At 39.9% G+C, this 18,791-nt stretch overlaps 1 protein-coding gene and 1 long non-coding RNA gene across 4 annotated transcripts in view; one reads left to right on the top strand and one right to left on the bottom strand.

The window, feature by feature from the left end:
- Positions 1 to 18,791, bottom strand: part of PPP2R5E (protein phosphatase 2 regulatory subunit B'epsilon) — a 139,230-nt gene that overhangs the window by 106,276 nt on the left and 14,163 nt on the right. The gene's annotated exons all lie outside the window — the stretch shown is intronic.
- Positions 1,150 to 18,791, top strand: part of LOC311613452 — a 165,576-nt gene continuing 147,934 nt past the window's right edge. For both annotated transcript variants that reach the window (XR_014793458.1, XR_014793459.1), the window contains exon 1: positions 1,150 to 1,203. This is a non-coding gene — a long non-coding RNA (uncharacterized lncRNA). The remainder of the gene's footprint in view (positions 1,204 to 18,791) is intronic.

The raw sequence follows: 18,791 nt of genomic DNA, 5'->3' as shown, positions 1-18,791 counted from the left end.
GGTATACACCTAGCCGCAGCAGCTCACAACAATTTCAATGGAATACAACTAAAATGTAGAGTGGACATTGCCCAGAGCTACAGGTAGTCGACTGATTGAAAACTCTACAATAGGAAGGAGGGAGAAAACCAGAAGGAAAATCAGAGGAGCTGAAAAAAAGCCTAAGGTATGGAGACATGCGGCGCGCTCGCACACACGCACGCGCGGAGAGGTCGCAGCCGGAGAGGAGGAGAGGGCTGGGTGCTGCCTGGCGTTCCCTAGCAGGAAGGAAATAGAACCCCCAGCCTGGGCTGAACCCCCGAACCGGCAGCGCTGAGCCCCAAGTTATGGGCCAGACCCTGGGGACCCAGGCTCCGGCAGGGGGAGACAATCCCGGGGGACGGCGAAAGGCGGGGCCCCCGGAGTCGCGCGCAGAGGACTGAATGTTGACTCTGATGCTGGATTACCCTAGCCGGAAGAAACAAAGCCTCCGGCGGCAGCTCTGAGCCTCAGTCCAGACCGCCCCGAACTCCAGGTCTGGGCCAGTCCCTGGGGACCCAGGCTTGGGCAGGGGGAGACGGAGCTGTGAGGTGGAGTCCTGGGAGCGCGGCGAAAGGCCGAGCCCCCGGAGTCGCGCACACTGTGCGCAGAGGACAGTCTGTTGACTCTGATCGTGGACTCCCCTAGTGGGAGGGAGAAAGAAAGCTCCAGACTGGAGGAACGCGACGTGGAGCAGGAGCCCCTGCCGGACACCGGCCAGACGGGCGCCAGCAAGGAGCCGGGCGACGGGGCCCCCAGGGGGGGGGGTGCCCCTGAGCCTTCGACTGCTGAGCGCGGGCAACGAAGCCAAGGACGGGGGCTGCTTCCTGGGTGGCGCCGACCCCAGCAACAGGCTGGAGCAGCGCGGGAGCCCGCGGAGAACAAAGGGGTGCCACAGGCCAACCTGCTGAGCTCCCAGGACAAGGAGGAAGAAACCAAAGAAGTTCTCAATGTGAAGAAATCAAGTGAGAGCAAATGATAGAAAAATTACTTAAGAAAGAATACAAAGAAGATCTTGAAAAATCAAAGACTAAGTCAGAACTCAACGCACCAGCCAACATTACAACATAAATGCGTTTTTGTTTTTGTTTTTTTAAAAGAAAAAAAAAAGAGAAAAAAGGGACAGAATGTTGGAACAGCGGCAACCAGGCCTAGAGTGGCCAGGCACAAGGCAGTGGCAGCTGGGTCCGGAGCAGCAGTGGCCAGGCCCCAGAGCAGCAGCAGCCAGAACAAGAGCATCAACGGCCAGCACTGGAGCAGCCAGACCTGGGGCAGTGGCAGCCAGGCCTGAGGCAGAGGCGGCCAAGCCCAGGGTGGCCAGTCCAGGAACACCCAGACACGGAGTGGCTGGGCCCGGAGAAGCCGGGCCCAGAGCAGCCGGGTTGGGAGCAGCCAGGCCCAGAACAGCAGTAGCCAAGCACGGAGCATCCAGGTTGGGAGCGGCCAGGCCCGGAGCAGCAGCTGCCAGGCTGGGAGAGGCCAGGCCCGGAGCAGCCGGGTCTGGTGCGGCCAGGCCCGGAGCAGCGGCTGACAGGCTGGGAGCGGCCAGGCCCGGAGCGGTCGGGACCGGAGCAACCGGGCCCAGAGCAGCCGGGTCGGGTGCGGCCAGGCCTGTAGCAGCAACAGCCAAGTCCAGAGCAACTAGGTCGGGAGCGGCAGTGACCAGACCCGGAGCAGCTGGTTGTGGAACGAACCAGAGCAACAGAGGCCAGGCCCGGAGCAGCCAGGCCCGAAACAGCTCGCTCCTCGCCTGTACCTGCCCACGGCTGCCTCTCAGACATGGCTGGAAACTTTTGTGGGAACTTGAGGGTCTGCTGAATCAAGTGATGAAGGCTTAGATCTGGATGTGTTGAGTTAGTATAGATCTGTGAGTGCCTTGGGTGGGGCCTGGATGAGGCTGGTTGACCTATTTGAAAATGTCTTTTGTGTGAAGTGTATCATTGGGCATGTGGAGGTATTATTGATATGAGAAAATGCTAAGTAAAAGATTTACTATCTGAAAAGGGATTTACTATCGGGGAAAGGGAGGGAGGAAGAGACTGAACATAAACTGTGCACCTATGGACGAGGACAATGGGGGATGGGGAGGGGGCAGAGGGTGGGGTGGGAACCTGGTGGAGGGGGGAAGAAATGAGGAACCTTTGTAATAATATGAACAATAAAGATTGATTAAAAAAAAAAAATATGACTAATCCTAAGTGAGATGTGCTGTAACTATATAATAGAGATGAAAACTCAGAGACTTGGTACCAAAAAAAAGTAAAATAACTCATTTTTGTTATATATTAAAATTATATTTTAGATATACTAAATGAAAGGAATGCATTATTAAAATTAAGGTCATGCTTCCTTTTATTTTTTTTAAATTGAACTATTAAAAAATTTAAAATTACATATGTGGCTCACATTGTGGTTTGCATAATCTTTTTATCAGGGAGCATAAAACCAGGACAATGAAAGAAACAAAGGGGACAGAGAAAGACAATCAAAAAAGAAGGGGAGCTCTGGCTGGCACTGTTCAGTGGTTAGAGCATTGGCCTGAGCACCAAAGGGTCACAGGTTTGATTCCTGGTCCAGGGCACATAGCTGGGTTGCAGGTTCAATCCCCGGCCTCCAGTCGGGGCAAGTGTAGAAAGCAACCAATAAATGTGTCTCTCTCATATCGAAGTCTCTCTCTCTCTCTCTCTCTCTTTCTCTCTCTGTGTGTGTGTGTGTGCGTGTGTGTGTGTGTGTGTGTGTGTGTGTCTATCTCACCACCTTCTCTTACCCCTTACCTCCTCTCTGAAAGTCAATGGGAAAATAGCCTTGGGTAAGGACTTAAAAAGTGGGTGGGGAGAATTTCCCATTCCCTTCGACCTGGAAAAACCCAGAACCTTTCTACTCTGTGGTCATAAAAGAAAGCCAATCATTCTCTGTTAATCTATAATCTGACTTACATCTTACTTCCTCTGAACAAGAATTGCAGATGTATCTTAAATAGCACAATGAATTTTATTCGTTGATACACGTCAGGTCACATCCTTAGCCTAAACAAACCTGAATTATCAGGCAAAAGGAAGAAAGAAGAAAAGTATACCTTATTTTCCAATGGGAGAACTTCCATCTTATTCAAAAGGAAACTTATATCATGAAACTTTCTGCCCCAAGCAGCAGTTCTTTCCTGTGAAGGGCCCAAAAACTCCTGTTTTTCTCCTACAGGTTGATAATATAAGAAATGTGGCCAAATATAAAGGTGCCCTTTAGAAAGACTTCCACTAAACAAGTATTCTGTGTTGTTATGGCTCTGAGGCCTCTTGTGAAGATTTTTAAAGGGTCACAACAGGTTTAAATTAACCCAATGGAAAGAATCTGGCATTTTAAAAGGGTCTGATGACTCAAAACATTCCTTTGGACTCTCCCAGCCTCTTCACTGGAAATGCACTCAGGATAGTCATACCAGTTCGTTTTCTTTCATGCTAGCCCAGGTCAAGTACAAACTTGAAATGTGAAATAAGGATAATTACTCTATGCTCACCTTGTTCACCAAGAGTTTTGTTTGTTGGGTTTTTTGTTGTTGTTTACCTGGATGCTTGTTTCACTTCTCCATTTGAGTGGAAAAGTACTTATTTAAAATAATGATAGCCAATTCTTCCAGGAAGGAAATTACCAGAATCCTTATATCAGGTTTTACTTTGCCAAGCTCCACCTAACTCTGACTGTCTCTATCTCTGAGCAGAAAAAAAGCTAGAAATCCTAACGAAGTCCTCATAGCCTGATGTATTAGAGACAGACTTGGCATGTAGCTGCAAGAAATGGGCAGAATTGAAAATCAAGAAAATATGTAAAAAATAAATAAATAAATAAATAAATAAATAAATAAATAAATAAATAAAAATAAATAAAAAAATAAAATAAAATAAAATAAAAAAGAAATGGGCAGAATTGGTTTAAAGGAATCAGGTGGTTGTATGAATGAACACCCTAACTGGTGCTGGGTTTCCAAATCTCAGCACTATTAATATTTGGGGCCAGATAATTCTTTCAAATATATTTTCAGAGAGGAAGGGAAAGGGAGAGAGAAATAGAAACATCAATGATGAGAATCATTGACTGACTGTCTCCTGCATGCCTCCTACTGGGGATCAAGCCTGCAACTCAGCATGAGCCCTTGGCGGGAATCAAACCCAGGACCCTTCAGTCTGCAGGCCGACACTCTGTCCACTGAGCCAAACCAGCTAGGGCTAATTATTTTGAACGATGTTCTGTGACTTGTAGGATATCTAGTGGCATCCTTGGCCTCTCTACCCATTAGGTACCAGTGGGTATCTAACTCCCCACCAGAGTTGTGGCAACCAAAAAAGGACTCCAGACACTGCCAAATGTCTCTTGGAGGACAAAAATGCCCCTAGTTGAGAATCACTAATATACTAGTGGAGCAAAGCACCAGAAAAAGTTGCTACAGCAGCCAAATCAAAGGCAGTTTACACTACATCCAGGTTGGCAAGTTGCACTCCAATGTTTGGCCTTGCACACATGGTAAGAAGTATTTCTGACAATGTTTCTGATACTAACAATTTAATAAAGTACCTCAGGGATATGAACAAGCCAAGATTCACATAATATTGGGCTCTTCATCCATGGTGGAAGTGAGTCTCCTGCCTCAGTAACTAATTCAGTTTGCAGACATTTTTCTTTATCACATTAACCATAAGGATGGTTAACTATTCACAAGTCATTGTGTTCCAACTTCTAAACTCAGATTTTTTTGTTAATTTTAAAATACAGTTTTAAAAAATAAAGTTTTAAATATAAGTAAGATACTACTTTTTGACCCATATAATCAGCAAAAATTAACAAGCCTGAGGACACTCGGGAACTGTGGAAAAACAGGAATTCTCAGATACCCTTGCTAGGAATGTAAATTGCTAGTTGTAAAGCAATTTAGCAGCATCTACCAAACTTTGCATTTTTTACTCAAAATTCCACTTCTAGGAATCTATCCTGCAGATATACTAACATATGCATAAGGAAAAATATGTATTAAGCAGTCCCTACAGCACTGTTTACAACAGCAGCAAATTGTTACTACCACAAACATTATCAATAAGGATACAGTTTTAAATAAATTACTGTATATTTATATCTTGGAAGCCTGTCCAGCCATTTTAAGAAACATAACAATGTAACAAACTTTTAAGTGGGAAATAAATGTACTACATAGATGACTGATAAGATAGATAGACAGATAGATAGATAGATAGACAGATAGATAGATAGATAGATAGACAGACAGACAGGTCCCATTTTTGTAAAGATAAACGTGTATACATAGATAGATGAAAACAAAGAAAAATATCTTTAAAAAAAAAACACATCAATTCGTTTTCATTTCTTCAACTAGTATTTTTTTAAAAACAATAATTTTCAAGACATACTTTAAAATTAGACTTGAGCTGTCTTTAATGTTTCTAATTTAAAGCTTTAAAAACTTTGCAAATGTCACTTTTTCTATAAATCAAGCTTTGTGGATAATTCAGTACATTGGGATGTACTGGCATTCTCCACCTGTCCACAATTATGCTGACAATGCTGAGCCTTCAAGCAAGGTACATAGGCTTAATTTCATTTACCAAACAAACCTCAAAAAGGTAGAAACCTCACTAACTGCCTTCTTGAGCCATAACCAATTAACAATTAAGAAGATACCCAGAGAGATGTAGTTGAATTTAGAATGTTTATTTTAATGTTTATTGTTTAATTTAGCAGAATCTGATCATATGCAATCAAATTTAAATAATTCTAATTTTCCTCTCCTACTTAAATCTTGAATGAATAACCAAGGAAGTCAAACGTCTGAAAGACTGACAGGCTTGACAAGTAATAAAACTAAAGTCTCAATTCTAGATTTGGAATAGCAAATTATTTTATCTGGGTGCCAGTTATAAAATAAAAAAAAAGCAGTTTTCCAAAAAAAAATTTCTGGTTCTAAAATAAACGAGAAGACATACTTCAAACAAAATGTCAGGCACTCACCATAATAGCTATGGCCTTTAAACCATCCTAGCATCCCTCCCTCTGCCCCAGCTCTAGGCCATTTAACTACTTTCAAAAGGAACATCCTAAATTGCTATAAAAAAATAAACTATATCTATTTCTTCCTACTTAAGTCTTCCCATTTTTCTGTGACACTTTAACTTTATTCAGGCAGTTATCACAAATATACAATCCCTATATGATTTCATTTCCAAACATTTCACATAAAGCTTCATAAATGTTTGTGTATGGTAGTATTTCCTTCCTTTAAAAGAACAATTTGACAAAATAATCTTAAAAGTCTTTATTCAATTAGAACCCTGTATGTGAAGACTAGCTCCAAGAGATTTCATAAAACTTGGCCCCATATTTAAAGGCCACAATCTGCCCTAGCTAGTTTGGCTCAGCGGACAGTGTCAGCCTGCAGACCAAAGGGTCCCAAGTTCAATTCCAGTCAAGGGCACATACCTTGGTTGCAGGCTCCTCCCCGACCGGGCCTTGGTCAGGACTCATGCAGGAGACAACCAATCGATGTGTTTCTCTCACATCAATGTTTCTCTCTGTCTTTCCCTCTCTCTTCCACTCTCCCTAAAAAATCAATGGAAAAATATCCTCGAGTGAGGATTAACAAAAAATAAAAATAATAAAGGCCACAATAAAAAATAAAAAAATAATAAAGGCCACAATCCGTTTCTTTCTTAACAAGCACCATCTCTGGATAAATTACACCTCTCCATCCTCCAAAGGCAACTGAGAGTATACAGAGTAAGTAATGTAACTGCGTATAAGCATGAACTTGCTCAAAGTCTACCAGAAACTGGAAAGGTAAATCAATGTTGGCTGCAAGCTGTCACAGAACACTGTTCCCTTCGTTAATGCCATCACCTGGTATCACTTCTCCATTGTTCAATATTTTTTTGTCCCAAATACCAATTATTCTCATTTTCTTATTTGCTTAGAAGATAATAAATTTGATGAACTTTGGGCAATATGCTAGAAAATAATTTTTATGAACTTAGTACATGATTTTAGATAAATCTGTGCTTTATTCCTCATAAGCACTTATATATATTTATAAAACACAAATAGACACAAGGTTTATTATTTATGTAGTCTGCAGTTTAGAGGTTCATAGAGATGACTGAACCTCTTACAATAACTCCATATACCTCTCTAGCTTTTGGAGCTCACACTTGGGAATCATTGGCAGAGAATATGAAATATAAAAGTGCCTGGTTACAAACAGAACGGCTCTTTAAAGTAAATGTCTGCAATCTTAAGTGAAAATGTATTGTCAGGTACCAATGTTTTTCCCCTATAATACTACAATTCAAATTTAAAATCAAAGTTAGCCACAAAAATCACTTATATATAAGAATTTACTTCATAGGCGATTTTTAAGAAATGGAATTACTCAAAAAAGGGCTCAGGATACACTAAAACATAGAACAAACTAGCTTCCATTTCTACCATTACAGAGGGAAGGCTGATTTTACTCCTGAGCTCCTCTGCCCTAGCCAGTGCACCTGCAACTAAAACCTTAATAAAATTTTGAAGGTATCAGAGGTCAGAGCTACCTACAAAAGAGATGAATACCTATGGCAAAAATGCAAAAATACAAATCCTAACATAGCCAACTCAATGTGAAACTATATGGGTTGGAACAGCAATAATAAAAATGGGGGAAAGAGCAGTAAAACCATAAATGTAGACTTTTCTCTTCCATATCCTCCCCTGACTAAAGCACAGGGAATTGGTCAATGTTTGTTAATATCTTGTTTGTTGTTATGAGAAATAAACCAAATAGTTTTTGCTCTGGATAAGCCCCAAGAGGCCATCTATTCTGGTCCCATTGTCTCATTTTACAGATGAGGAAACTGTAGCCCAAATAACATAAGTGGCATGCTCCAGGTCGTTCAGCTGACTAGAAGCAAGTCCTAGTCCAGGAACTTCTGGTGTTGAGCTCAGCGTCTCCAATATCTTACCTAGTATTTCACAATCCCTCTCATATGTCCTAATCTAGTCTTGATTCACATTTATGTTGAGAATTATTTTGACAATAACTTTTTCAAACAGACATTTCTCACGCTTCGTTTTATTATCCTGCAGATCATTTAAACTAAGACATTTCCCACCTGTGAAGGTGGTAGGGGTACACTTGTTTGGGGCACTGTGGAATCTTTCTTAAGGGAACATATCTCCTCTTTAACTTGGAAATCTATAAGAAATAAATGTGTTTTAAAAAATCAGTTCCAAATGCAACTTTCAAGAACCAAACTTTAGTGAAAGTACAATTTTATTTTCAGAAACCAATGTCCTAAGTTTACTTTACTTTTGCTTTAGATCAGATGGGTGCATAATCTCTCATTCAAATAAATACACCAAGTTGCCGAATGAAGGCGCATAACTGCACTGCCAAATGCTGCCCTTTTTTTTTTTTACCAACTAAGTCTTTGTGACAGGAAATAATTTACAATGACTAAGTTCTAAACTCAGGATTTAGGACACAATATTAAAACTGACCTGAATAATTTTTATACACTTATAAGGTCAGCTGTTGACAACACAGAAACAAATAAATACCAATATGGAAAAGTACAAAATGGATTCATTAGAAGAATGACAGATCCTAGCATAATAATAGAGCTAAATTTATAGAGTACTAATTGGGGACAGGTACAGTTTTAAGTGTTAACTCATTCAATTCTTACAAACCCAAGTGAGATACTAGTAGCCCCCATTTTATAAACTGAGAAGCCAAGGCAGAGACAAATTAAAGGGAGAGTGCACATTCACACCCTTGTAAGGGGGAGAGCCAGGATTTAAACCCAGGCAGGGTAGCTCCAGAGGCTCCACAGAAAATACTAAGATACAAAGACGTTGGAAATTTTACTCAAATGTCCAGAACCGGCAAATTTAGAGACAAAAAGTAGATTAGTGGTTGCCTAGAGCTAGGGAAGGGGTAGAGAGAGGAATGGGAATGACTATTAATAGGTATGGGGTTTCTTTTAGAGGTGATACAAATGTTCTAAAATTAGACTATGGTTATAGTTATACAAATCTGTGAATAAACTAAAAACTAATGAATTATACATTTTAAATAGATGAACTGCACAGTTTGCAAAGTAATCCTCCATAAAGCTGTTTAAAAAAAAAAAAAAAAAAAGATAGTGTTGAGATATATGAAAAAATGGAGATGACAGTAATGTAAATTGCTAGTGGAAACAGTTTGAATTCTATGACTACTTTTATAACTTTAAGCCTAAAATTATTTTTTAAGTTTTTTTCATTTTAATGGAACCTTCAATGCAGCATAAAGTAGAGGGTCCTGGAGTTAGAGGCAGGAAGTGCCAGCCATGCTTCCAACCACTGGAAACTTCCCTTTTGTAAATAATGATTAGGGTGATAATACCCATCCTCCTCACTCTCTCACTTGCCACCAGGACCACTGAAGCATGATGTAATGAAGACACTTCTAAAATAACCAAATACCATTTATAGGAAGGATAAATTTTACCATGTTGAGATTTTATAAAATCAAAATTATCAGGAGATTGTTGGAAAATTATCAGAAGTCATCTGAAAGTTCATGAAATGCAGTAATCTATATATATAAAAGCCTAAACAACCGGAACGACCAAACAACAACCCGGAATGACTTATCGACCAGTCACTAAGACATGCACTGACCACCAAGAGGCAGACGCTCAATGCAGAAGCTACCCCCTGGTGGTCAGTGAGCTCCCACGAACAACCTCCCATGGCCCCTCCCCCCTGCCAGCCAGCCAACCTCCTGGGTCCCTTCCCCCGGCCTGCCGGCCCCCTGATAGGCCTCGATCAACAGCCAGGCCAAGGGACCCCACCTGTGCATGAATTCATGCAGTGGGCCTCTAGTAGGAAAAACAACAAATAGCTAATTCTTAGTGAGCACGCAGTGTGTGCCACAATGTCCGTAGCACTACTCATCTGTTTGGTTACTTAATTCTCACAACCTTATAAAATAAATACTATTATTATTAGTCCCATTTGAGAGAAGCACTTGCCAAAAGGTAAGTTGCTTAAGAAGTGGCAGAGCTATAGCATGAATTTAAGCAGTCTGGCTCCAGAGTCCTGATTTTAATCCACTTCAGTTACAGCTCCTAAAGAATATTTCTCTTTTTGAGAGCTACTCATTCACCATTCATCTGACTCATTCACACAGGCCCCACACAAGGCAAAGACCATACAGTAGTGGGCCTCAGGAAGCTTACCCTGTAGATGGGAAACCAGGCAAATAAACCCCAAATGTCCTTGTGAGAAGAGTGCTCTAAGGGAGCTGGGGATACTGAGAGAATACAGAAGAGGGGCACCTCCCTGAGACCAGGAAGTCACAGGCTTCCTGCAGGTGACATCTGAGCTACACCTTGTAGATCAATAAAAGTTCAGCAGGAAGAAAAGGAGGAGGAAGAAGAAAGGCAAGGTAACAGAAGGATGACCAATAGAGCAAGAACTAGAAACAACAGAGATAAATTCAGAGCACAGACAGAAAATTGACTACTGAGCAGGAGGAAGAACATCATCTGCACTGAAATAAGACAAAACATATATGATGCATACAAGATGAAGCATGGGACAGGAAGTTGAGGAAGTTCAAGATGATCCATGCCAGTTGGTCATCACAAAGGAGGCATATTCATTGTGGTATGTGAATAGGAAGTAGGGAATAAAACAGGGTGGGCCTAGAGATTTGAGAAAGGGGTTATCCCATTTACCCATCAAATTAATCTTTTGTGTTTAGGCTTAGTCCCATTTTATAGATAAGCTAACTGACTCAAATGGATTAAGATCTCCCTCAGAGTCACACACAAGTATAAAAGCATCAAATCTCCAAAGCCTCTTCTCTTTCACTACCCCATACTCCTTCCATGAACACAAGAAATGTCTGTACTGACACTAGCCAGCAGTGATTTGGACTCTGCCTAAAAGACTGGAAAGATAAGAGAACTGGAGAAATGTAAACATATTATTAATATAAATCATCATTCAGAGAAACTGAAGATGTATACTCTCCTTCCCCAAACCACAAGCAAAAATGTTCTGGCTCTGTTTTGAATATTTTTTAAAAAGTTAGTGGTTCCCAAAATGGAGACATACTGAGGCAGTATCCTGGTCACACACAGTTTTATATTCTTTAAATTTCAGTGTTGTAGTTCAACAAACACTAATTTGACTAGGAGATGTATTACTAGTTAAATAAGCTAATCACTCAATGTGACCTGACAAAAGGGCAAATTAATATAAATTATTAACAGTAATGGAAAAAAAAACAAAAAACAGTAATGGCCTGTTAAATTTTCACCAGATTAGTTAACAATACTGGAATAAGACAGAATTAGCCCCTCAAATAAATTTTTTATTTGCAAATTAATTCAGAATTTATTTTCAAGACCACAAGCCAATACAAATATATCATCTGCCACTGCCACCCTATTACACCCCTCTCCAGGGTGGGGGGGAGGGGGGGAAGACTTGGAAGAATTTACACCAGAATGTTTGAAATGGTGATCATCTCTAGAGCTGAGAGTAAAGATGATTTTTACCTCCTTCTGTCATATTCATCTGTATTTTCTACAATACATTCATGACTTTTAACTTTTAAAAAGTTCCCTCTTTCCTTTTTTTAGAAGACCAAAAAGCACATTCAAGTATTCACATATGAACAATTTGTACCTTTCTTCTTTTTTTTTTTTTTTTGGCAAGACTCAGAAAAACTTAGCTCAAGACTCCTAACTGAAATCCTAACAACAAAAATCTCCTGTAGCAACTGTATATTCCATTAAGACAACATTCAATGAATAGTATTTTAATGGCTGTTAAAACATTACTTGTCACAAACTTCCTAATTATAATGTAAGTGTAGCATGGGTGGAAAAAGAACTCTAAATATACTTTTTTTTAAAGAACATTCATCAAATGTAAAACTGTGGCTAGCCTTAAATCATTTGTTAGTACAGCTCTTTTCTAAATAAAAGATAAAATAGTACTAGCACATTTTTCTATTATATAAAATTGATTTAAAAAATGAGAAGAAATGCTAGCTGGGGTAGCTCAGGGTTGAACGTTGACCAATGAACCAATTCCTGGTCAGGGCATATGCCCAGGTTGCGGGCTCCATCCCCAGGATGAGGCATGCAGGAGGCAGCCAATCAATAATTCTCCTCATCACTGATATTTCTCTTTTTCTTTTTTTCTTTTTTTCTCTCTCTCTCTTTCTCTCGCTCTCACGCTCTCACTCTCCCCTTTCATATCTGAAATCAATTAAAACATTTTTTTAATGAGAAGAAATAAGTTGAATACAAACAGCTATTGGGTGCTGCAGAAAGCACAAAAAACCTAAATTATTCCTATTTTCAAAGCATTTAAAATCATATTAAGGGGAAAAAAAGGACTATTTCTTACATTAAAAGGCAGAAGGCCAGCATATAGTGTATGGGAAGCTGTACATTCCCATAAATGATATATTAGTAAGGCAGGCCAATATATGGGAATGGTCCAATGAGCGACATGGAACATAAATCAAGAATTACATACTCCATACACAAGAGCCAAGTAAGGAAAATTTATGAGTAAAACCAGCTCAATGAAAATAAGGTAGCAGCACCAATGTAAAAATAAACAAAAAGGCCTTGTCCAGAATGAAAGAGTAACAGGTATGAGTGACACTTGCAAAATAATTAGCTCCAATCAATAGTTACCATGAGAGAATATTGGACCAGTAAGAAATCCAGATTTTTAGAAGTAGCTCCTAATATTAGAGAATTTAAAACAAATTACCACATTACAGAGGAGTTTAGAGGAAGGCACCCTCTCAGGACTCTTGATCTAAGCCCTAAGGAGACAGGATATTTATTTCCATCTTGGGGGGAACGAATAGCGCATAGGCACTAAGGCCATTCAAGAACATGGGGTGTGGGGCAGCAGGCTGGGAACAGGCCAGATGGCTTGTGTTGAGGAGTGCTAAGAAAAGAGGTTAGAAAGAACACTGTGAAGCTTCCAAATCAATGTCCGGTCTGTGGCTCACAGCATCCAAACCATCTGGCCTGCACATCCCCAGGCAAGATCTACTTTTCAGAACCACTGGGGAGTACAGATGAGAATCAACAACTCAATCAACTCCTCAGTTGATTCTTATGCACAATGAAGTTTGAAAACAAATAACTGTTCCAGAGCAAGGAAGTAACAATGAATAGTAAGGGCAAAGCCAGTACATTTAAATCACATATTAAACATTACAAGGGAGACAGTTGTTTCTAAAGATGTTCTGTTTTAATATTCTCTACTACTCTATGCTTCCCAAAAAATGTTTTAATCTATTACATATTTTATTGAATTTCACATCTGAAAATCAGAGTCTCTTCCTCTTAGGTATAATGAAACTAAAATAATTATATGAAGACTTTAAAAGGTTCACATAGCAGTATTTGGGGGGAAAACCCAGTCAAATAAAACAAACTTCTGCTTTATTAAGAAGGGGCATAGCCCTATTTTTAAAAGCAAAGCAAATAAATACAAAAACAAAAATTGAAATTCTGATTAAGCATGCAGTACTGAAATCATATGCAACAGTCTTGAGTCCAAAATTTAAATACATAAGTTCATTATTCAGAAATGAAATCTGTTTAACGAGCTAGGGAATATGAGAAGTTCTAAATGACTCTCCAAGCTACTTCAAAATTTTCTTCCAAATGAAAAATCAGCCAGAGGTACAGATCATTCCTACCACTCTACCTGAATAATCACTTATAAACTTCAAAGTTCTGATTTCTACAAACAGGCCTCATGTTATCTTGGCTGGCAGAATTTTCTCTGGCAATCAAAAGAACCCCATTAAACAAGTTAGTCAACTTATTCCTGAGAACTATTTATCTGGCATATTAAGATGATTGAAGGAATGAAACACACAAAAAACATAGGTTAGCCCTAACTGGTTTGGCTCAGTGGACTGAGCATTGGTCCAAGGACTGAAGAGTCCCCGCTTGCAGGCTCAATCCCTGGCCCTGGTCAAGGTGCATGCGGGTGGCAACAATCAATGTCTCTCTCACATCAGTGTTTCTCTCTCTGCCTCTCCCCCACCACCTTCCATTTTTAGAGACCATTCTCTGTAAAAATCAATGGAAAAATATCCTCAGGTGAGAATTAACAAAGAAGCAAAAAACATAAGTTAAAATTGCTTTGGGGAGGAAAGATCAACACCCGTGAAATGCTACAATTTGTTTAATTCAAAAGCCTTGCCCACTTATTGACACTATAAAAGGGCATACCACAAATGTGTGTTCAATAAACAGTGATAAATTAAGGCTAATTTAATCACCTTTGTCACTCCAGCACCTATAAAGTTCCTAGTACAGTGTTGCTGAATGAATGTTACGATGCAGTACATATAAATATGACCTGAATGACTGACTTAGGTTATGGTAGCCCCTTCCCTCTGCTTGTCACCCTTCATCCAGTCTGTTTCACAAACTGCCCTCATTCACCATTTTCACAGGGGCCAAAATGTCACATAAGACCGTGCCCAGTGCCTATTCAAGCCCTTCTGGTGTCATCATTTTTCTAGTTTCTTGAAAAAGCATGCCTTCTGTATATGTTACCTAACATTTCCTAAGCACGTACTATGCCCCTTTATAGTACTAAGCCTTGCCATACATAACTTTATTTATTCCTTACAAGAAGTATAAGATTTAGGCACTGTCAGCACCCTCTTTTTTTAATCAAAGGAAACTGAAAGCTTAAATAACATTTTTTAACAGCCCTTAAATAGTAAATGACAAAACTAGACTAAACCCCTAGCCTGCATGCCTCCAAAGTACATGTTCTTAACCCATTATAAGAAGGCCGAGTTCCTGCTGCCATTATCAGCACTCCTTTTCCACTGACTTACCTAAAAATCCCTTGCTCCCCAGCTTTCTAACTCAAGCTTTGGGGCAACAAAAATTAACATGTATCCATCCACTTTCTGGGTTGGGAGATAATGCCAAAGGGGAAAACCTGAACGACCAGAGGGAAGAAAATGGGGCAGTGAAACCGCATGTCTTTGATATCTGATATTTCCTCTTTGATATTTCTATTTGAAACTTAAAGAATGTGATTCTAATCAAGGACAAGTTAATCTGCACCTGCACATTTTTTTACATCTTTACAAATTGGGAAATTTTAACATAAATAATCACTAACTTTCTCAAATCAAAGATTTCAAGAAATGAATGATTCCTCAAGTTCTTTGAATTTGCCTTCAATCCTGGGTCAAATAACTCCCACACAGACTTTGCTGCTTAAAACTCCTAGCTTATTCTGTAGGCCTCTTGTGAACTGTAAACATTTCCACATGGCTCATTATGTCTGCTACATCTTTGTCATATGCACTGTAATTTAAAAATCATATAGTTGCCCTTATTTTTAAATATTCTGATTGAGAGGTTTCACTAAGCCAGATTGCCCTTCCTCCTACTCATTCCCATTTCCATCTCATTATTCCAAATTAGAGGTTTGACTATATGTTACAAACATATACCTACAACCGGTTAACTCCTGTGGACCAATAGATTTCAGACTCAAAGCCTCAGAAACAGCTACAAGAAAGCCATTTGAGAGACAAATTTTACTTCTTCAAGTACAGCAACTCTAAGCCTGGGTTAGCTAAAGCTCAGAGGTAGCCTGGCCCAGTGGGGCCTGAGAATTTGGGAGACAGATCTTTAAAAAAAAAAAAAAAAAAAAAAATAAGAGACTTGGAGGGACTTAAGGAATTTCAAGAGTCCAAGAAGGTAATAACACCACAACTACCTGAGCTTCCATGTCTGGCCTACAGTGTCAGCTCTGTGTGCCATCCTCTGCAAAAAACATTCATATGTATACTTATATATTTTTGTAAACCATCAGCATATACTGGAATGATTGTATTTCTAAATCCATGAAAGGAGGTATTTATAAAGAAAAATGATCCAAACCCTAGCTTATTTGGCTTAGTGCAGTGGTCAGCAAACTCATTAGTCAACAGATCCAAAGAGCTACAGTACAACAATCAATTTCTTTTTGAGAGCCGAAAACCGACTTCTGCGCATGCGCCATGAAGTTTCAATTGCACTGTACATGCGCACCGGGACGTGGTATTTTGTGGAAGAGCCACACTCAAGGGGCCAAAAAGCCGCATGTGGCTCTAAAGCCGCATGTGGCTCTCAAGCCGCAGTTTGCCTACTACTGGCTTGGATAGGGCTTCAGCCTGCGGACCCACGGGTCCCGGCTTTGATTCCAGTCAAGGGCACGTACTCAGTTGCAGGCTCCTCTCTGTCTCAGACCCTGGTCAGGGCTCATGCAGGAGGCAACCAATCAATGTGTTTTTCTCATATTGATGTTTCTCTCTGTCTTTCCCTCTCTCTACCACTCTCTCTAAAAAAAAACAATGGAAAAATATCCTCAGGTGAGGATTAACAACAAAAAAAAGAAAAGAAAAATGATCCAAATATCATCAGCTTAAAATTGCTTAAATTTTTAAGGGGTATCAGATAGACACTTCATTAAATGTCATTACACTACTCCAGCTGAGCATCAGGCAAGGAGAGGAGATAGGTTGCCTCAGGCCTTACCAGCTCTGGGAATGAGCCATCACCCAAACCAGGCGATGAATTTCACTTAACAGTTGTTCCACTGAGGCTGAGGGAGCATATGCCCTGTGCCAGGCACTGTTCTAGAAACTAGGGATAAACACTCAAAAGTTGCTGCCCTCATGGAGCTTACAGACTAACTGGAGGATACAGAAAATAATCAGCTGTCAAGTGGTGAAAAGTGCTATGGAGTAAAATAAAGAAGCCAGAAATTGGTAAGAATGAACATTAATTTATGTAGGATGTCAGTGAAGGGCCTCTCTGCAAAGGCACAATAAACAAAGACTTAAAAGAAGTGGAGGAGGGAGCCAATGCTGAATATCTGGCAAGAAACAGCAAATACAAAGCCTCAATGTAAGAGCATGTTTAGTGTCTTTGAGAAAAGCAAGGAGCAAAGTGTGGCTGGAATAGGATTTGTGAAGAAGAGAGTGATCTGAAGTCAGAGAAAGAGCCATATCATGTAAAGTCTTGTAGCCTCAAGAGGGAATTTAAATTTTATCCTTAATGTGAGCAGAAGCCAATGGGATGTTTTGAATAGAGAGGCATGATCTGACCATTTTAAGCTTGCTCTGGCTGCTACATATTGCACAGGGGGGCAAGGGTGGGGAAGCAGGGTACCTGTTAGGAGCAAAGATAATAGTGGTTTGAAATAGGAGTAATAGAGGAGACAGTGAGAAGTGTTTGGATTCTAGATACTTTTGAAAATAATCCATTGGTTTTTGGAGTCTTCAGAATATCTGTGGCAGAGTGCACAAATGGCCACAAAAACTTTTCCCCCTTGTATTCATGCCACTGTGGTATAACTTCAGAGTTCTTCAGCGGTAGAATCTTCCTCCACCCTTGGAATTTCAGCTGACCTTGAAACTTGCTTTGACCAATGGGATAATAACAAACATAATGAAAGCAGAGATTTGAAAAGTATTTAAGCATTTTGCACTTGCCCTCTCTTACTGCTCTAGAAAACCCCACAACCCAGACTAATCTGCTAATGATAAGACTCACACAGCCCAGACACCTCTGTAGCCGCAGCCATGAGATATGGGAAAGAAACCATCCACTGCCAGCTGACTGTAGGTGAGCCCAGCCCTGGCTCATGTGGCACGGTTGGTTGAGCATCTCCCATGCACAGAAAGGCAGCTGGATCAATTCTGGGGGCGTGCAGGAGGCAGCTGATCAATGTTTCACATATTGATAATGTTTCTCTCTCCCTCTCCCTCCCTCTCTCTAAAATCAATAAAAACATAAATTAAATTAAAGAAAAAGAGTGAGCCCAGAGGAGATCAGGACCATCACACATCTGAAACCAGCCTAAATTGCCCAGCCACAGAATGGTGAACTAAATAAATGGCTGTTGTTTTTTAAGCCACCAAGTTTTGGAGTGGTTTCTTAGGCAGCAAAAGCTGATTGAATATTTTTTATCCCTTAAGTCAAATAAACCACTAAGCTCTCTTGGCTTCGCTAATGGCATTACACAAAAACAAAATTTCAATTCTAAAGTAAATTGATAGAGAATGGACATGATGTTGCCTAGTCGAATGAGCTAATTAGAAAAGAAGAGAGCAAAAGTCACAAATTAGAGTGTAGCTCATTAAAGTGTGATATGACAGCCGAGGAGCTGAGTTCTTTATGCAATGAAATACCAAGATAAGAATCTCAGAAAACAGGGAGAACAAAAGATTTCACTCCAATAGAATTTCTCTTTTCAATACCCCACACACGATTTCTGAAAATTACTAAGTACTTTACCCTCCTGCTGAACATCAAAAATAATGCTTTTTCAAGGTAATCTAGAGTGAAGAGCAATTAAAGCTTATAGAAAAGAAACCAATAATGTTGAAGAGATCACAAACTGGACTTCTCTTCCTTGGCTGATACAGATAGATAGGTTAACGAAGGACAGCGGGTGGATTAAAAAACAAACATACACCAGGTAACACATTGATTATTAACCTGACTGCTAATTTGATTAATTATGAGAATAAGCATTTATGCTATATGGAAGGACTCCTCATGCTACAACTGATTATACAAAGGTCTAATGTAATGATCACCAATATTCAATGGATTCGTATATGTACAAAGATAATAATTTAATAAAAAATAGATTAAAAAAATATTCAATGG

This window comes from Pipistrellus hanaki (assembly GCF_964339955.1).
Source record: "Pipistrellus hanaki genome assembly, chromosome: 1".
Lineage (NCBI taxonomy): Eukaryota > Metazoa > Chordata > Mammalia > Chiroptera > Vespertilionidae > Pipistrellus > Pipistrellus hanaki.
This window is presented reverse-complemented; position numbering and strand designations above follow the sequence as displayed.